General features: G+C 43.2%; 1 long non-coding RNA gene across 1 annotated transcript in view; it reads left to right on the top strand.

The window, feature by feature from the left end:
* The first annotated feature begins 9,895 nt into the window (after positions 1–9,895).
* LOC107516763 overlaps positions 9,896–16,559 on the top strand; it is a 36,388-nt gene continuing 29,724 nt past the window's right edge. The window contains exon 1 of the long non-coding RNA XR_001598371.2: positions 9,896–10,268. This is a non-coding gene — a long non-coding RNA (uncharacterized LOC107516763). The remainder of the gene's footprint in view (positions 10,269–16,559) is intronic.

The raw sequence follows: 16,559 nt of genomic DNA, 5'->3' as shown, positions 1-16,559 counted from the left end.
GCAGAGGAAGGATGAGATATGGTCTCAAGTCTCCTGTAGTTTACATTCTAGGTTGGGAGATAGATTCCATACATAAAACAGAATAATAAAAAGTGGAAAAAATTGCAGTGCTAACATATGGGATCCAGACGAACCACAAGGAGTTTGACTAAGGAGGCACCACATCCAAGTCTGTGGTTTCTGTAGGGTACTTAGGAGGCTCCCATCTGGGCGGGACTAGATTAAATCCCTTATGTGTGAGTTTGCAGACCAGGGTGTGTCTAATCAAAATTGGGCAATGGGACTAAAGAGAATATATCATACTTGGACTTCCAATTTCCTTCTTTTTGGGTGGAGTCCTCTTGGATTTCCTTGTCTTTAAAACCGTATCTGTTGTAGGCTTATGTTGGGTTTCTCAAAGTCCAAATTCTGAGATGTGATGAGGGGTGATAAGCTAGAACAGACATTTGGAGGTCCTTTGCTTTTTGTAGATATTGCATGTGTTTGCAGCAGAGGAGGAAAGCCACTTGCAAGCCTATGTCAGTGGTGTTTCTTTCTGGGGATGGTGAGGGTGGGTAAGAGGTCCAGTGTCTTCACCAGCCCTGCTCACTCTACACAGCTAAGGGGAAATTGAAGTGTTAAGCTCACCCATTCACCCTCAAGAGTTAGAGCAGAGTTTCATAAGTGTGTTCTGTTGGGACACAAAAGTCCAGAAAGAGATAAAAGAATATTCCATGAAATAAGTTTCCTTTACTGAATAAATTTAGGAAATATTAGATTAAATAAAGTTAAGGAAGGTTCTTCACTGCAAGGTATCTCAGAGTTGTTAATATACTGTCTATTATGAAATTCCTATAAGGGGCTATTGAATTCAACCTCTTGGGTGGTGGTTTCTTCATTACTCTTTGGCTTTTTCCATTTGTTTTCTCATTATTCCTAAAATCTGATTACATACAGCAATTCCCAAACTTATTTGACCGAAGAACCCCCTTTTTAAAATGAATATCCAAGAGTACCTCTTAGAATTCTGGCATTCTGAGGAATAGTTTCAGAAATGCTTAAAATGTGGGGAATTTGCCTTTTAAAAGGGGACCCCATGAGAAAGAATGATGTTTGATGCTACAGGATTTCTTCTAATACATAACATTTCAGATATCAGTGGGCAAGTGGTGGAATTCTCCCATCATTCGTGGAATTTCCTCTTTTCTTCACTGGACTCAGGAGTGGGTGATGTTGAGAGAGAGCTTTAGATGAGGGAGCAGGTAGCAGGGAGAGTTCCTGCTGATGGACAGAAAAAAATAAGCCAGAATAAGAGATTTTGGAATTTCTTGCATAAAGGACCGAAAGAACAAGGGCAGGGGGAAATGTGGGGCTTCCAAGACGGTGGGATTTGGGAGATCCTGAGAAGGTGAGAAGTTTCACTTTTCCAGCACCCAGCCCACAGTGCATGTTTTATAATCCCCCATTCCCTCCCAGGGAGCAGGAGAGAGGCTGAAGAAACAAGGATCTGTTGTATCTAGAATATATATATATATATATATATATAATATTTAAATATTTATTTATTTATTTATTAGGGTTTCTAACTCAGAATTGTCTGGCAAACTCTAGCTCAAGTCCGTGAAGAAGGAAACCCCTCAGTGTATTTGAAATGCTGGAGTATTTTTCTCAGGGCATCAGTGCAATCACCATGAGAAATGGACAAGAACAATTGGCTTTGGCTTAAAAATAAGAAGATTCAGAGATCACAGAAACCCCCAAAACTGGGTCTTATGATTAAATGTATTAAGTTGAACCATATAAAATTGTCCCTTTTCCTAGGTCAGAAATGGTTGAATATTAGCAATTTTATATAGGTCAGCCTATAGCTGGCAAATATTTATGAGAGAGCCAGGGAGAAAAGTGTAGAGGGGAGAGAGAGAATGAAAGAAAATGAAAAGGAATTGTGGGGGTGTTGCTAGGAAGCTAGTCTTGCTTGTAACAGAAATAGTCTCTCTGCTGATAAAAAAGTAGAAGAGCAAAGCTCTCTTGGGCAAATTTCCAGGGGGCGAACAACAAGATTACAAATCTGTGAGAGGTCTAGACTCAGGGAGATAAAGGTGGAGGTTGTGGGGACAGGCTCTTAAGATTAGGTGTGGAAAATACTGGGTGCGCTGTTAATCGCTGCAAGCAAGGCATTGGAACCTGGGTCTGATAGTGAATGAAGTCACAAGCATTAAGTAACTTAGACATGGGAAAGAGTCAAATATAAGAGTCAATATTATTAGGAGAAATTGAACTCAGTCTCTTGGGTGGTGGTTTCTTCCTCACTCTTTGGCGTTTTCCATTTGTCTTCTCATTATCTCTAAAATCCAAAGTGGTGGTTGGTAGGGTGGGACTGGGAGGGAGATATATAGAGAGACACAGTTAACACATGGGAGTGTGCGCAGTTCTGAGGGATGACATTAAGAGTCTCCATTCCCTTCACCTCAGCTAGTCCTTTTGGAGGGTAAATACAGTTGTAATAATAAGTATTCTAATTTCCCAAATACTTTACAATTTATAAAACAACCCCCAGATAGTTTCTCATATATTTTGATTTTCAAACAACCTGTTAAAAAGGTATTGCAATTGTTATTTTTCAGATCAGGGAATTATGGCTCAGAGAGCAAATTCCCCAAGAATGGTAGTTGGTGGAATCAGGCTCAAATCTGTGTCTTTAAATTTCAAATGGAATATTGGTTTTGCTTGCTCTCTTGCAGAGTGATTAAGACCATCATCTAACCAGGAACTCTTAAGGAAAAAACGATTGTTCAGATACTCATGGGGATCAGGCAGGTAACAGGCATGAGTGAAGCTGCTTAGATATAGGACATTAGGGAATGGCGGGGACTGTGGCTCAAAACTGGTGAGACCACACCCTGCTAAAAAAGATAATCATTACGTGGCTCCAGGTGATTATTGCCAGGAAGAAGTGCCAGCGTGATTATTTTTGAGAAAAGCCAAACATTTAATGAAACAAATATTTACTGAGTGCCTACTATGAATCAGGTACCAGGGATAAAGCAGTGAATAAAATGGACACAAAGTGTCTACATTTTTATGTGAACTTGTCCAATTTTTAAGTGTTGGGAACTAATAGAAAATTTAGAAAACATTATTCGGGCCAAACAAAACACATCTGTGGGCTCTGTTTGGCCTGTAGGCTGCCAGTCTGTGACTTCAGTTCAAAGACTTTGGTGAACCATGTGTTCTACAAAGAGGGTACTCTAAAGAAATGTCCCACTAGGGCCAGAGAAGAAACTATTAGCATTTTTACTCATATTTTTTAAAAATCTCATCCTTTAATAATTCTTATCTTGTGAATGGTATATCATATATATAACTGATTCATATATAGTACCTATATATCCTTATAAATATTTCAATAAATATTACTTCTATTAAAATAATAATAGATATTACCTTAATATCTAATGAATATTTAAAAAGATATTGAAGTATTTAAATAGATATTTCTAAACATTTCAATAGAGATTAAAGTAATATCTGTTGTTATTTTAATATTTCAATATTTAAATATCTATTAATCTATTACATATAAAAATATAATAGATATTAAATATTTCAATTGCTATGTTGAGAAACATGATTAAGGTACTTTTGTTGATAGGGATGTGGATCGGAAAAGGTTTAAAACCACTGAGGATAGTCCTTAAAAAGTAGATGTTTATATACCCCCTGCCTGAAATATGGCTAAAGCTGTGTCTCCAAGTTAGAGCTCAGAGGTCTTCAAGGAAGATGGGAGTGAAAGTGGGCAGAGAATCTGCAGCAAGAGTGGCTCAGCCCAAACCATTCCCCTGCTTTCTCTGCCAGAGCCCAGTCTATGAGTGAAAACTACAGCACTGCTGAGTGATGGAAGGAACAACTGGATTATGGGGCCAGTTCAGGGTAGACCAACATTTCAAATACCCCAGCCAAGCCATTGGGGCTGTTATGGTCATGATTGTTTGTATTTCTTATAATGAGATGTTCTGTGACTATAGCTGTGCTGGCAAAGTGACGACGGAGGGCTAAGGTAATCTTCACCCTTAAGTGTCAGGAAGGTTGTTACAAGAAGGCAGGTGATCAGACAGTCTTCAACTTTCCTGAGGACAGAACATGAGCAGGTTGATGTAAACTGCTAATAGGGGATTTGGATTACTATTACAGAAGACATTTCTGACAGTGAGCTTTGTCTGAGTGCTGTTCTAAAGCCTGGCTTGGACGTTGTGCTCACCATCTGTCAGTAGAGTGGCAACGTGACATCCCAAAAAGAGCCTTGAACAAGGAGCCGGGAAATGAGCGCTCTGGTCCTGCAGAGAACTTTTGATCTCCGTGACCTTGGACAATGCCAGATTCGTCCTTTTCTGAATATCATTTTCCTCTCTTGAACAAAGAAGGACATGGTCTACAGTCTGTGAGCCTTTTCCTTCTACATCTACTGTTAGTCTCACGCTCAGAGTCTAAGTGTTGGAAAGTGGACACTAGGTGTTGGCAAGTGTCTTCCTAGGTCAGAGAAAGTCGTCTCTAACCCAGGTTGATGTACTGGCTGATGTAGCAAACAAATCCTAAGATGTATAATAGCTCAGACATAGTAGAAATGTATTTGTTGTTCACAAAATGCATAAAATATGTTTTCCTGATTGAAAGGTCATTTTCTTCCAAAAGGAGATAAATGGATCCAGGAGTTTTTCATTTTGAGGCTCTGCCATCTTCCATACATGGCTCCAAGTTGGCCATGCTCAACTATACTTAGCTGATAGAAGGAGAATAACATGGACAAGTGAGCCTGGAAAATTTTTGTGAGTTATACTGGGAAGCATATGTATAAATTCTGCTCAAAAGCTATTGACTAGAAATCAGTCACGGGGAAATGCTTAATTACAAGGGAGACTGGGAAATGCAGTTTAGCCATGTACCCCGGAAAAAGAAGAAATGGGTTTGTCCAATAGAAACCAATCTACGCCATAGAGAAGAGAGTTAGAAAGAGAAAAGATTGTATTGAGTAGAGAAGAGTAAGGTGGGGGTGAAGTTAATTATCTCCTTGCTTTTAAAGAGCTTGGAGGAGTCCTCAGCTCATGAACCTGGCCTTTATGAGATCTCCTGGCCCACGGGGAAGAGCCCTGAGCTAAGACCGAAGATAATTTACTTGACTATTATGATTCACTTTCCTCATCTGTAAGTGGTAACCAAAATTCTTAACCTGATTATTAGGCATGATTGTCTTATAAGGGTCAGGTATAGCAACATCATGCGCATTTTGAAAAAAGATAAAAGAATGATGGGAGTAGAGAGTGAGCTTAAACTGCACGTAGAGAAAATTAAGTTAGATAAGAAAAAACCCCTAAACTCCCCGCATAGAGGGACAAGGGAAGTTTTTAGGGAATGTGTAAGTAAATTTTAAAAAATCTATGTGAAACAATTTTGAGAACAGTGGGAAAAAATCCCTCGGACTTGGGGAATGATTTGTAGGGGGAAGGGAGGACATGAGACATGGATGTAAGTCTTGGCTCCATAAGCACATTGCTGTTTGATCTTGAGCGAGTGAGTTACTTCCCCTCTCTGGTCTCCAATGTCCCTCCTGTATGGCAAAGGGATTGAACTAATTAAATTTTGCTAAAGCCCCATTCCCAAGTGGTTATACTTCCGATTACGTTCAATCTTGTCGGAGGGCAGGGATTTGAAGGGCTTGAAGCCCCTATGCTGATGGCTGCGGTGCTGACACATGGGCTCCAAACACATCTAGTTGCCAGGTGAACATTTCAACGTGGAAGTCCAGTAGACATCTCGGACCTCCCACGTCTGTCCAAAGCATTACGGTTGTCTTCCCTCCCTGAACTTCTCCTCCTGTAGCCTTCCACATCTCAAGAGAAAGGCAGCTAATCTGGGGAACCCCTTGGATCCCTCACTTTTACACACAACTTGTATCCTGCTGACCTATCGCTCTTTCTTCAAAGTACACTCCAAGTCTCACCCCTACCTGCCAACACCTTAGCATGAGCCTCCATCACCGCTCACCCGTAGTGGGCCAACTGGTCTCCCTGATCACACTCTTGCCCTCCTACCATCTAGTTTTCACACAATAGTCAGAGTGAGCTCTTTCTTCCTTCTTCAGTTCTAAATCTTCCAGTGACTTCCCATCACCTTTCAAATAACGTCTCTAACCTCTCGTCTTGGCCTGCTGAGATTTCGGATCTAATCTCTAACCGTCTGCTGTGTTCCTGTTCACTTCCCGACTCAGCTGTAGCTCTCTGGGCCAGTCTTCAGCACCCTGGGCTCATTTCTGCCCCAGGACAGTGATGTCTTCTGTCTCTTCTTTTCGAATCTTCTCAACTTCCCCCCTTGCTCCATTAAGGTCTTCGCTCAAACGTCTCTTCTTTGAGGGGGCCCCAGTGCCCACCTTCCCCATCCTTTTCTAGGTCCTGATTCTTATTCCCCTCATGCTTATTATACTATTTCCCCTAAAGCACTTAATGCTTCCTGAAATTATTTTCTTGACTTGCTTATGTATTTTCTGTCTCTATTAGAATGTTAACTCCATAAGTGGAGAAATGTTTCTGGTTGTTGTTTTTTGTTTTGTTTTGTTTTGTTTTGTTTTGTTTTGTTTTGTCGTTTTTGTTTTTTGTAGAACTGTGTTCCTCATGGCATATATAGTAAGCATTCAATAAATATTAACTGAATGAATGAATCAATCGATGAAGAGAAACTGACCCTAGGACCTCTGCAGAGACAGCTGCTGCCAGTGGCCAACATTTTTCAGCACGGGGGGGAGAGCTGGGGACTTGAATTGATGATCAGGGGTGAACCTGAGCCAACCTCCCCAGCCTAGGATAGTGGCACTTGAGTGGGGCACAGGGCACAGGTCTCTGACATGGAAGGCCAGCTGTCTCTGCCCCTTGGCTCTGGTCAGATCCTGGCTCTCCTAACTCTGTGCTGACCCTTCTTTTCTCTTTTTTAGAAGGCATTTGGCTGGCCTCTTAGGGGGTATATTTGGCTTCTTCAAGCCACTTGTTCTTGCTGTTGAGAAATGACTAAGCGGATTTTTTACCTCCCAGTGGCCAGCTGCCAGCCCGCGAGAGCTGATACTGCCAGCTCAGACCAGTTTGGGAGGACAGGTCTTTCTTATAAAAGAGTCCCCTTCCTTTGCTCTGTGTTCAGAAAAAGCACGAAGCAGACATCACCGTCACTGCCTTCTTTGGAAATGCCTTACTTGGTCACCTCTTCTTAATGGGGTTTCAGGTGAAGCCACGAAAGGAAGAGGAAGGCAGACGTTAATATGATTCCTACGCTTGTGGCTCAATGTCCAAGTCACGCTGGAAGTTGCAAAATGACTGATAGAGAATGTTTGGATGGTGACATAAAAATAAAGACACCGTTTGCTTGCCGTGTACCAGACATGATGTTAACCTCTCCAGGTATAGTAGCTCGTGTGAGCTTATGAGGTAAGAGTTGTGGCTTTATAGATAAAGAATTGCAGGTAAAGAAAAGTTAAGGAACTTGCCCAAAGCAACATGGCTCATAAGTGGAGGGACTGCATTTAAGCACAGATCTCTCTATTTCCAAATACTGGTGCTGGCTCATCTGGGCCACCCACCTCCACACAACTGCACAGTAGAAACACAAAAGAAAGCCCAAGTAATTTTTCTAAATTTCTCTGCCACCCTTCTCTTAGTTCACACCAGAAAGATACCTGCCAGCTTTGGTGGGAAGTTAATAGGTTTAATGTAGGGAATTGGTTTAGATGTGAACCAAATTTAGGAACTACTGGGTATCAGTAAAGTTAGAATTATTAATGGGTTGATCGATTCCAAATCTTCAAGAGAGGGATATATCATGCTGCCATTTCTAAATTTAATTGACCAGGGGACACTTTTTCTCTCTGGGAGTATCTTAGGGGTCTAGAGTTTCATGAACATTCTAGAAATTGATGAGCTGTACTAATATGCTCACTGATGGTTCAGCATTCTTCTTTCCATCCCTACTTTCCTCATCTAAAGTTTATCCATCCATCCATCCATCCATCCATCCATCCATCTATCCATCCTTCCATCTATTGAACACCTACCAGGTTCCAGGCATGATGCAATGTGATCTTTTTCATGTCTCATTATCCATTCTCACCACAACCCCATTTTGTAGATAAAGAAGTGGAGAATCAGCAAGACACAGGTGGACAGTGAGAGGGCTGACATTTAAACCTAAATTTCCCAGTTCAGATTTCCTGATTTTCCTTCTATACTTTAGGGTTTCTTCCTTCAGTTGCTCCTTTAAATCCTGGGCATTTCTCATAATCCCAACTCAAACCCTGCTTCCTTCAGAAGGCCATGTCTCTTCTTCCCTACCTGCCCTGTGTGTAGTAATCTCTCCCTCTCCTAAACTCCCTTCAAAGTCACCATCTCTGCTGGAATTTGGCACCCACTTTATCAGATTGCACTTGACATATATCACCTCCTTAGACTGGCACATCAAATTTATGAGGAAGATACTGTTAGACTCATTTTATCGATGAGGAAAACTGACATGTGGTGAAGTTCCGTCACTTGCCCAAAGTGATGAAGCCAGATCTCAGGACCCCCATTCCTTATACTACTCTGTGCTGCCTCTACCTAGTTCAACCCCTAGTTGGGGGAAGTGAGGTCAAAAAGGAGAAGGGACTAACCCCAAATCACACAGCTTGTGACAGTGCTTGGACCACCTGTAAAGCCTCCATGCCAGGAAACTTTTCTCCGCAATAGGCTGCCTCTCCAGGTTTAGTGCTGGTCCCAGACATAGCTGCCAGTCATCTCCCGTTACCTGGGTACATTGGAAATTGTACCTTGTAGCCGCAGAGGCAGCAGGAGACCTGTAGCTCGCTCCCTGAGGAATAGCCAAGGAAGGTCAGCCTACTAGCCTGCAAACCCAGCACCTAAAATAAACCAGGCAACAGGCCCAAAAGAAACCACACAGCCTTCCAACTGCCCAAGGCCAGAAGCGGCTTCAAACTCCCAGGTTCCCTTGGCACAGTGCCAAGCTTGGCACTTAGCGGTTGCTGCTTCTTCCTTCTATTATAAAGGAGATGAGTTTCTATCACTCTGGATCTAGAGTTTAGGGCTGGCAGGGGTTGAGGAAACTAAGATCTAGGAGACCATTGGAGCATATGGGGAGGGGGAAGGAATATTTTTCAGATTGTTGGTTTATCAGAATCACTGGGAGAACTCTTAAAAATGACTCAGGTTTTATCCCAAACCCACAGAACCAGAATCTCTGGGGACAGAGCCAGGGACTCTGTTGCAACATGTTTCCCCGGCAAGTCTCTCTGGTCCAGGTTTGGAACGACCACCCCCCATATGCTTTCATTTGCGGTGCACTTAATTTCCATCTCCCATTCTCAACTCTCATGAGTGCGCAAGTTTTTTCATTCGTGAAATTAAAATTTTAAGTTGTCCATGTCCATAGCAATGTGGGTTGATGTGATAAAAACACTTAGCATTTTTGTTGTCTTTTAAAACAAGGATTTCAAGTTTTCCCTTTAAATTGAAGCTGAGAAAATTTCCGTTCTGCAAGAACAGGTTTAAGTCCCTACAGGTGCCAGTTCTGAGGAAATTGGTCAATGAAGAAGTCTGTCACCCAGGCCCTGTGTATCCCACACAGTCTGTAAAGGTTAGAGGTTCCCAGAGTAACTGCAACTGTGAGGAGACACCCCATTGTATTTAAATTTCTTGAAACACCCTCGCCAGCAGCTGGCAAAACCTATTGAAAGAGGAGAGTTTCTTATTTAAGAAGAGCTTGTAAAGTTATTTTCCTCAGCTTTGAAAGAGTCAGAGCTTTGAGTTGGGTAGAGAGATGACTATTGTTTTCTCTTCTTGCCCAAGGTGAAGACAGGGGACTCAGGGGGACTCAGGGGGACTTTCCTAGCTCATTTCAGAAGACTAGAGAGAAACAACCAACTAAGGCTCTTTCTTTAGCAAGCTGAAGCTAAATTCTGCCCCTGGGAGACCCTGGATGGGGATTGACATCAAGCCGCTCTGAACTTCTGGGCTGAGTGAAATTCTAGATGCATGTTTTCACCTGGAAAAGACTTGCTTCCATTACAGGGATTCTGGGAGGTGGTTAGCAGCACCCTGTTGTTGCATGGTGAGTCAATGAAAAGAAAGGGGGAGAGGACTTGTGTCAGTCGAATACCAACCACAACATCGGCATCGTATGAGGGACAGAGAAATAAAAACACGAAGACAGAATTTCTACATGCGAGGAGTTGGTTGCCTAAAGGAAGCTTATCACCAGAGGAGGTGAGGAGTTGTGATTTTGTTTGCTGCTGGATCATTGTGATAGACTGTGTCTGCCATGGGTGGGTGTGTTTGGAGGGACAGATGCCGCTTGCTATGTCTGAATCTAGATAAACCTACCACAATAGTGCTGCCCCAGGGAGCTGTGTGTGCCCTGCGGCCTGGCCCAGGGAAAACCTCCAAAGATAGTGCTGTTCATTTTGCCCCAAGATGGATGAGGTGTCCAGGGAAACAAGATGTGGGAAGCAAACCTGGACAGAAGTCAGGGCCATTTCAGGGGCAATTGGCCCTTATGTAAGCTTAGAGAAGTTTCTCCTTTTTCTTTTCATCAGAGCCCTGGTGATAGTCCTGGGCCTTAGCAATACATAAAGTGGACTGAGTTTTTCTTGGGGGTTCCCCTAGTCTGAACACTTTAACCCTTTTAGAGATTCTTCCTCTGGGGCTCCTTTGTCTTTGAACAAGTCCCTTTTTCAGAGAAAAAAAATTAAACTGTTAGACAAATAAATTGTACTCAAGATAACTGAAAGCACTTCTAGAAAGATTTCTATTTAAAAAGAAGAGCTTAATCCAAAATGATGAATGTTGGAGATTTAGACATGGTGGCGGGGGGGGGGGGGAGGGATTCATTAGGTCAAAGGTTGGCAAATATCTGTAAAGGTCCGGATAGTGAATATTTTCAGCCTTGAGGGTCATACAGTCTCTGTTACAACTATACAGCTTTGCCTTTGTTCTGAAAAAGTAGCCACAAATAACAACAGTGATTGGGAATGGCTGTGACTAATAAAACTTTATTTGTGGACATCAAAATTTGAATTTTACATAAGTTTTACATATAATAAAATATTATTTTCCTTTGCAACTTTTTCAACCACTTAAAAATGTAAAAAAAAAAAAAAAAAATCTCAGCTCATGGGTTGTACTCAAAACAGAATTTAGCCCATGAGCTAATTCATTACCTGTCATGACTTCAGATGAGATGTACTATGCCTGAGTGAGATTACTCTGCTTAGAAAGTCTCTTCGTATAGTCTGGCAATTCATCCATTTATTCAGTCAAATACTTATTAAGTACCTACTAAGTATCAGGGCTGTTCTGGCTACTGGAGATTCAGAAATGAACAAGTCCAAGTGCCTGCCTCCAGCTGGCTTGCATTTCCCTGGCCATGGCGAGAAGTTTTAGGGTCTGGAGGCAAGAATTTGGGTTTTGGTCTCAGCCATCGTTTCCCCGGACTTGACTATTTTAGCCACAGTCTCGGGGTAGGTGCATTTGCAGGGCCGAGGAGCCCAAGCACGGGTGCTCTAGCGATCAGCGGCAGGGAGCCACGTGGCGTGCTTGGATCCAATGCCTGAGGAAAGCTTTAGTGTTCTAAATTTCTGACGAAAAAGTCCGGCCAAAAAAACAAAAACGAATAAAATAGCTTAAAACCTAAGACCTTTCGGGCTCAGTGTACTCTGGCAAAGCATTCCAGTGGGGTTCTGGGATGGCGTTCAAGAGCCGTGGCTTCTCTTGGACTTTCCCATGGCCTATTTCAAGACAACCACTGCTCTGCAGATGTTCCCCCAGGACCGGGTCATGGCGAAGGCCTTCGCAACGGCAGCTAACACTGCTGCCAGGGCTGCGAGGTCAGCGCTCACGTGGGCGTTGGTAATGGCCCTCGTCCCCCAGCTCTCGCTTATTCCAGGCAGGTGATTGAGAAACTTTGTGAATTCCTCCTCTAAAACTAAAAAATTCCCTCCGTGATTCAGGGGAACACAGACGGCTGTAATAAGACGGAAGAGGTGCTATACAGTGGGTAGGAAATTGCTCCCGGCCCATGGGCCCTCATGATTTGCAGGGCGTCTGCTCCGCCTTCAGCCCCATTTGCTGCCCGCTGTGAGGAGGGCTTGGGGAATGAGCCTGGAGAGAATACAGCAGGAAGATAAGGGATACAGTATGGTTTTTGCTTCTAAATTCTGTATAACCTGGCTAGGTGGGAACTTATGTGGAATAGGAAATCCCAGGGAGCGACCCCTTTGTTCCTTCCTAAAACCCAAACTGACTTCATTAGCCATGAGCTATGTGACTTTGATGTTCCCCATGTCCCTTGTGTAGACGGTGAGTGACTTCATTACAAGATTACATGATTGCAAAAGGATTTTTCCTATTGTCAGAGTCTAAGGTTTGAAACATTCTGCCTTCTTTCCCCTCCGCCCCCCACAGGCTCTCCTATCTTTTCTGCATCCATCCCATTTCTCTTCTATTCCTCTGCCTCTCTACTCCAATCTGACTTAGAGATCTTCAATATTTGCCTAAAGCTCACCTGGGAGTCCCATACTAGGCCACGTTCCCAGGAAACTGGGGTAGAAGACACGAAATAAGGAGGGACAGGAGGGGCATGGCCCCTGGCCTGCTAGGTTTTCGTTAGAATCCTCCTCCTCTGTCTACTGCTCTGTCCCCAGCCAGATGTCTCCATACAACTCTGAATGTAGATGGGTAGTTATTTTTAAGGCTTGAGAATATATACTACATGTTACACATTCACTCAATCAGTAATTTGTTGTGTGCCTACGACCACCAAGCACAATGTCAGGGACAGAGGAGTGGGTCGAGTAGACCCAGAATACTCCTAGAGAGCGCCTTCTATGTTAGAAGGTCAGCTCTCTAACACCTTCATTTTGTGGTTGAGGATTTTGATGCTCAAAGTGGGACTGTGACTTATCTAAAACGAGTCAAGGGCAGAGAAATTACAGGAACACAGGCCTGTTAACCTAAGCAAGACTAGACTTCCTCATAGCCAGACAGCAGAAATTGCGTTTCCATACATTTGCTTAGCATTCGAAATGTATAGAGGATGTCTTGTCTTCATCTTCATCGTGAGAGGAGGCAAACATAATTATTATTTGTATAATTATGAACAGCCTCCGTATGGTTATTCATTTTTTTGTAGATGAATGAACTGAGGCTAAGCAAGTTAAGTATTTGAATGAAATTCAGGTGGTTAGAGGAGGCAGAGCTGCAGGAAGAACTTGGGTTCTGATCGCCTGCGACACAAATATTCCCACTTGCAGCAGCCACCCACCCTCTTCTCTCTTCCATGGCTCCGTATCAACCCCGGGTCAAAGAAGAGTGAGAAGAACCAGCCATCTCAGCAGTATGCTGCAGTATTGTCAGAATGCAAGAAAGTGGCAGGAACTCAGAGACAATTAGGGAGGGGCAGCGAAAATTTAGGGAAAAAAGGGAGCACACTGAGAGGTGAGAAGTACTGGCGAGATTACAGAAGAAAGAAGCATAAGACAGGCGAGGTCAGGGAGAATGGACCTTGTCAATAATTTTAACAGCTTCCAGCATAAAAATGGACATACCTCGAATGGATCAAAACAGGTGTCATGGTAAGGAGGTGATGGGACACACAATGTGGCTCGAACCACTAATAGTTATGGGAGTTATAAAACCTGTCAATGATTTGATTATCTGGTGATCCAGAGTGGTGGACTACCTAACCTCACCTTTGAGTTCCTGCCTTCTGGTCAGATACCTCCTCACCACTTCCTCTCCCACTGGGAACTAGAAACAGTGGGTATGTGACATGCTCCTAGAATTCTGTTTGTGCAGGCGGAGTCCTACATTGAAGAGGGTTGGTAGAGGAGAAGGAGAGAAACTCAGGCTCTCCCAATTGTCTTTTAAATGATTTCTCCTAAGCTTTTGAGGCTACTTGTGGCCTCAGGAGTTCCTGAACTGACACTGCTAGTAGTTCTTTAACTAACCAATGAACACGTAATGAGAGCTTCTGTGCAGTCATTCTTTGATCAACTGATTTAGGGAATATGGAAAGAACATACTTTTGAGACTTTTCAAGTAGCTTATGAGCCCCTTAAATCAAGACTGTATATAATGTCAAGACTATATATAATCATTCACTTATTTGCTTGGTAGACTTTTAGGGCTGTGGAAATTCACCGGCTACCCATTATCACCCTGTCAAGGGCTTTGCGTTGTGTGGAAAGATTATGACTTTTCCACACATTTGACAAATATTTATTGAGCATAGGCTATCTGCTAGATATAGGGACGAAATAGTTGTCAAACTGTTATTGGTCTCTAACTTCAGAGAGCCCATGTTTAGTGAAAGGAAAGAAGCAAAAGCCAAGAATAATAACTCAATTATGAGAAATGTTGGGAAGGGACCACAGAAGGTGTGAGATAGGGTGGAACCTGGGAAATTTAGAGGGAGTGGAAAAGGAAGGCTCTGAGTGAGGGTGGGGACTGATGTTTGACAGTGATCAACCATGAGGCATATGAGGGTAGAAGTGGAAGAGAAACAACAATGGTCTGAAACAATAATGTGTTATCATCTCTTACAACTCTGGTGGTTGATTGGGCTTTGATGGGTATTCTCACTGGGGGTCTCTCTTGCAATTGTAGTCAGGTAGCAATTGGGACTGTAGTTATCTAAAGGCTTGACAGAACTGGATCTTTAAGATAGTTTCTTCACTTTTATATCTGGTGCAAGGATTGGGCTTTCTGGGATAGCTAGAAGTTGACTGTCAGCGCTCTCTCTTCATAGGCTTCTCCACATGGCTAGCTTAGGCTTTCTCATAGCATGAAGGACTCAGGATATTGGACCTCTTAGATGGAGGCTGGATTTCTCCAGAGTGAGCAGGAAGGAAGAAACTGAGCAACTTGGTAGAGACTAAACCTGGATCTGGTCTAGTGTCACTTCTGCAGTATTATGCTGATCAGAGCAGTCACAGGCCAGCTTAGAATCTAGGACATGGAAGATTAGACTCTACCACTCCAAGGGAGAATGGCTGGTGCATTTGAGGAAGAAAGAGATTGGTGGTGGCCCTCTTGGAGACAAGCTAAGGCTTTGAGGTATAAAAGGCTGGGTTTGTTGGTGCACCAGAAGGACAGCCACTATTGCTAGAGTGTACTGACAGTGACACAGGAAGAGGTAGACGTGATAGGCAGAGTGGAGTTTTGTAGCTGAGCTGTGGTAGAGAATTTAGATTTTTTAAAGATGTCATGAAAACCTTAAGTGTCCTGCTTTCCAAGGGCTGATAATCATAAAGCATCACCTTTTTTTCTCCTTCCAATCCATCTCACTTTCTTCCAGCAGGTTATTATATAGCCTGGTACTGGTCATCTGCTCCTGTAGATCGCAAACTTTTAGGGAGTTCCCGTCTCCTCCTTGACCAGGCACTGACTTTCCATCCTGGCTTTCAAGGTCCTCCATCAAGTTGTACGCTTACACATTTCTCTCACATTTGTGCCAATCTCTCATATTGGACCCCTTGTTTCCCTTTAGAGGGGACTTTTGCCTCTTTGCTTTCAGGCTTGGCCACAGGAGTCGCTTTGCTCATAATACCCTCCCATGACCCCATCTCCGTCTGTCAAAAATCTACCCTTCCTTTAAAACTAAACTCTGCTGTCACTTTCTCGAATTGAGTGTGAACCCTCACTCCTGGGAAATTCCTAGTTCTTGCTGATTGGAAGGTGCAGCTATATCTATATTTCCCTAACCATCTTTCTCACAGGTCCATCCCCTTTGACTCTAGGTCTCTGAGGACAGACAACACAACTTCTGGCTTCTTCTGTCCCACAGCCCCATGCCTTGAGAGTAGCAATTATTCAGTGATGCTTGTAGAATTAAATAGTGGTTTCTCTGGGACACCGGCCTTCAGTGTCTCTTCATTTCCCATGGCAATTTCAGCGTTCAGCTCCCAGCAACCTCTGGTCCATGGCCCAAAGTTCCTGGCAGGCCTTCCCCGTAGGACCATGGAGCTGCTGTTCCCAGACAGCCAGGATTGCACAGTTCAGAGCCGGCTCCCAAGGAGATGGAGAGCTTCTGATTCTGCAGGCCCCCTGGCTCCTCTATTCCAGCTGCCTTGTGCTTGTTTTCTTTGGCAGGAGGAAGCTCTCGGTCACCACTTCATCTTCCATTTATGGGCATATATGCATCTTTGTTATTCTTTTCAGAAAATGACAGTGTTCTCAGCTTTGAAAAGGAGAGGAAAAGAGTTGAGGGCCATGCAAAGCAAGGGAGGCATTTGATATAAAGCCTTCGGGGCTTCCTGCAATATTTCTGCCCACATCGAAGGATGGAAGATGCTCTTCCTGCCTCTACTGTTCTCTCATCTCTGCCCCAGCCTGTATCATTAGCTCCTCAAATTTTATTGATGGGTTATTATGAGTGAAAGGGAGGCCAGGCTATGGGCAGTAAATTTGGCAAACACTCTTGTTATCTAGACAGAAAATGGGCAAGGCTCCCTGTCTTGAGTCTATGTCTACACAGTCCTTGAGTTCTTCTGATATCAA

The sequence above is a fragment of the Rousettus aegyptiacus genome, unplaced genomic scaffold (genome assembly GCF_014176215.1).
Source record: "Rousettus aegyptiacus isolate mRouAeg1 unplaced genomic scaffold, mRouAeg1.p scaffold_m13_p_2, whole genome shotgun sequence".
Lineage (NCBI taxonomy): Eukaryota > Metazoa > Chordata > Mammalia > Chiroptera > Pteropodidae > Rousettus > Rousettus aegyptiacus.
Note: the sequence above shows the minus strand (reverse complement) of the source record. Positions and strands in the feature narration are given on the sequence as shown.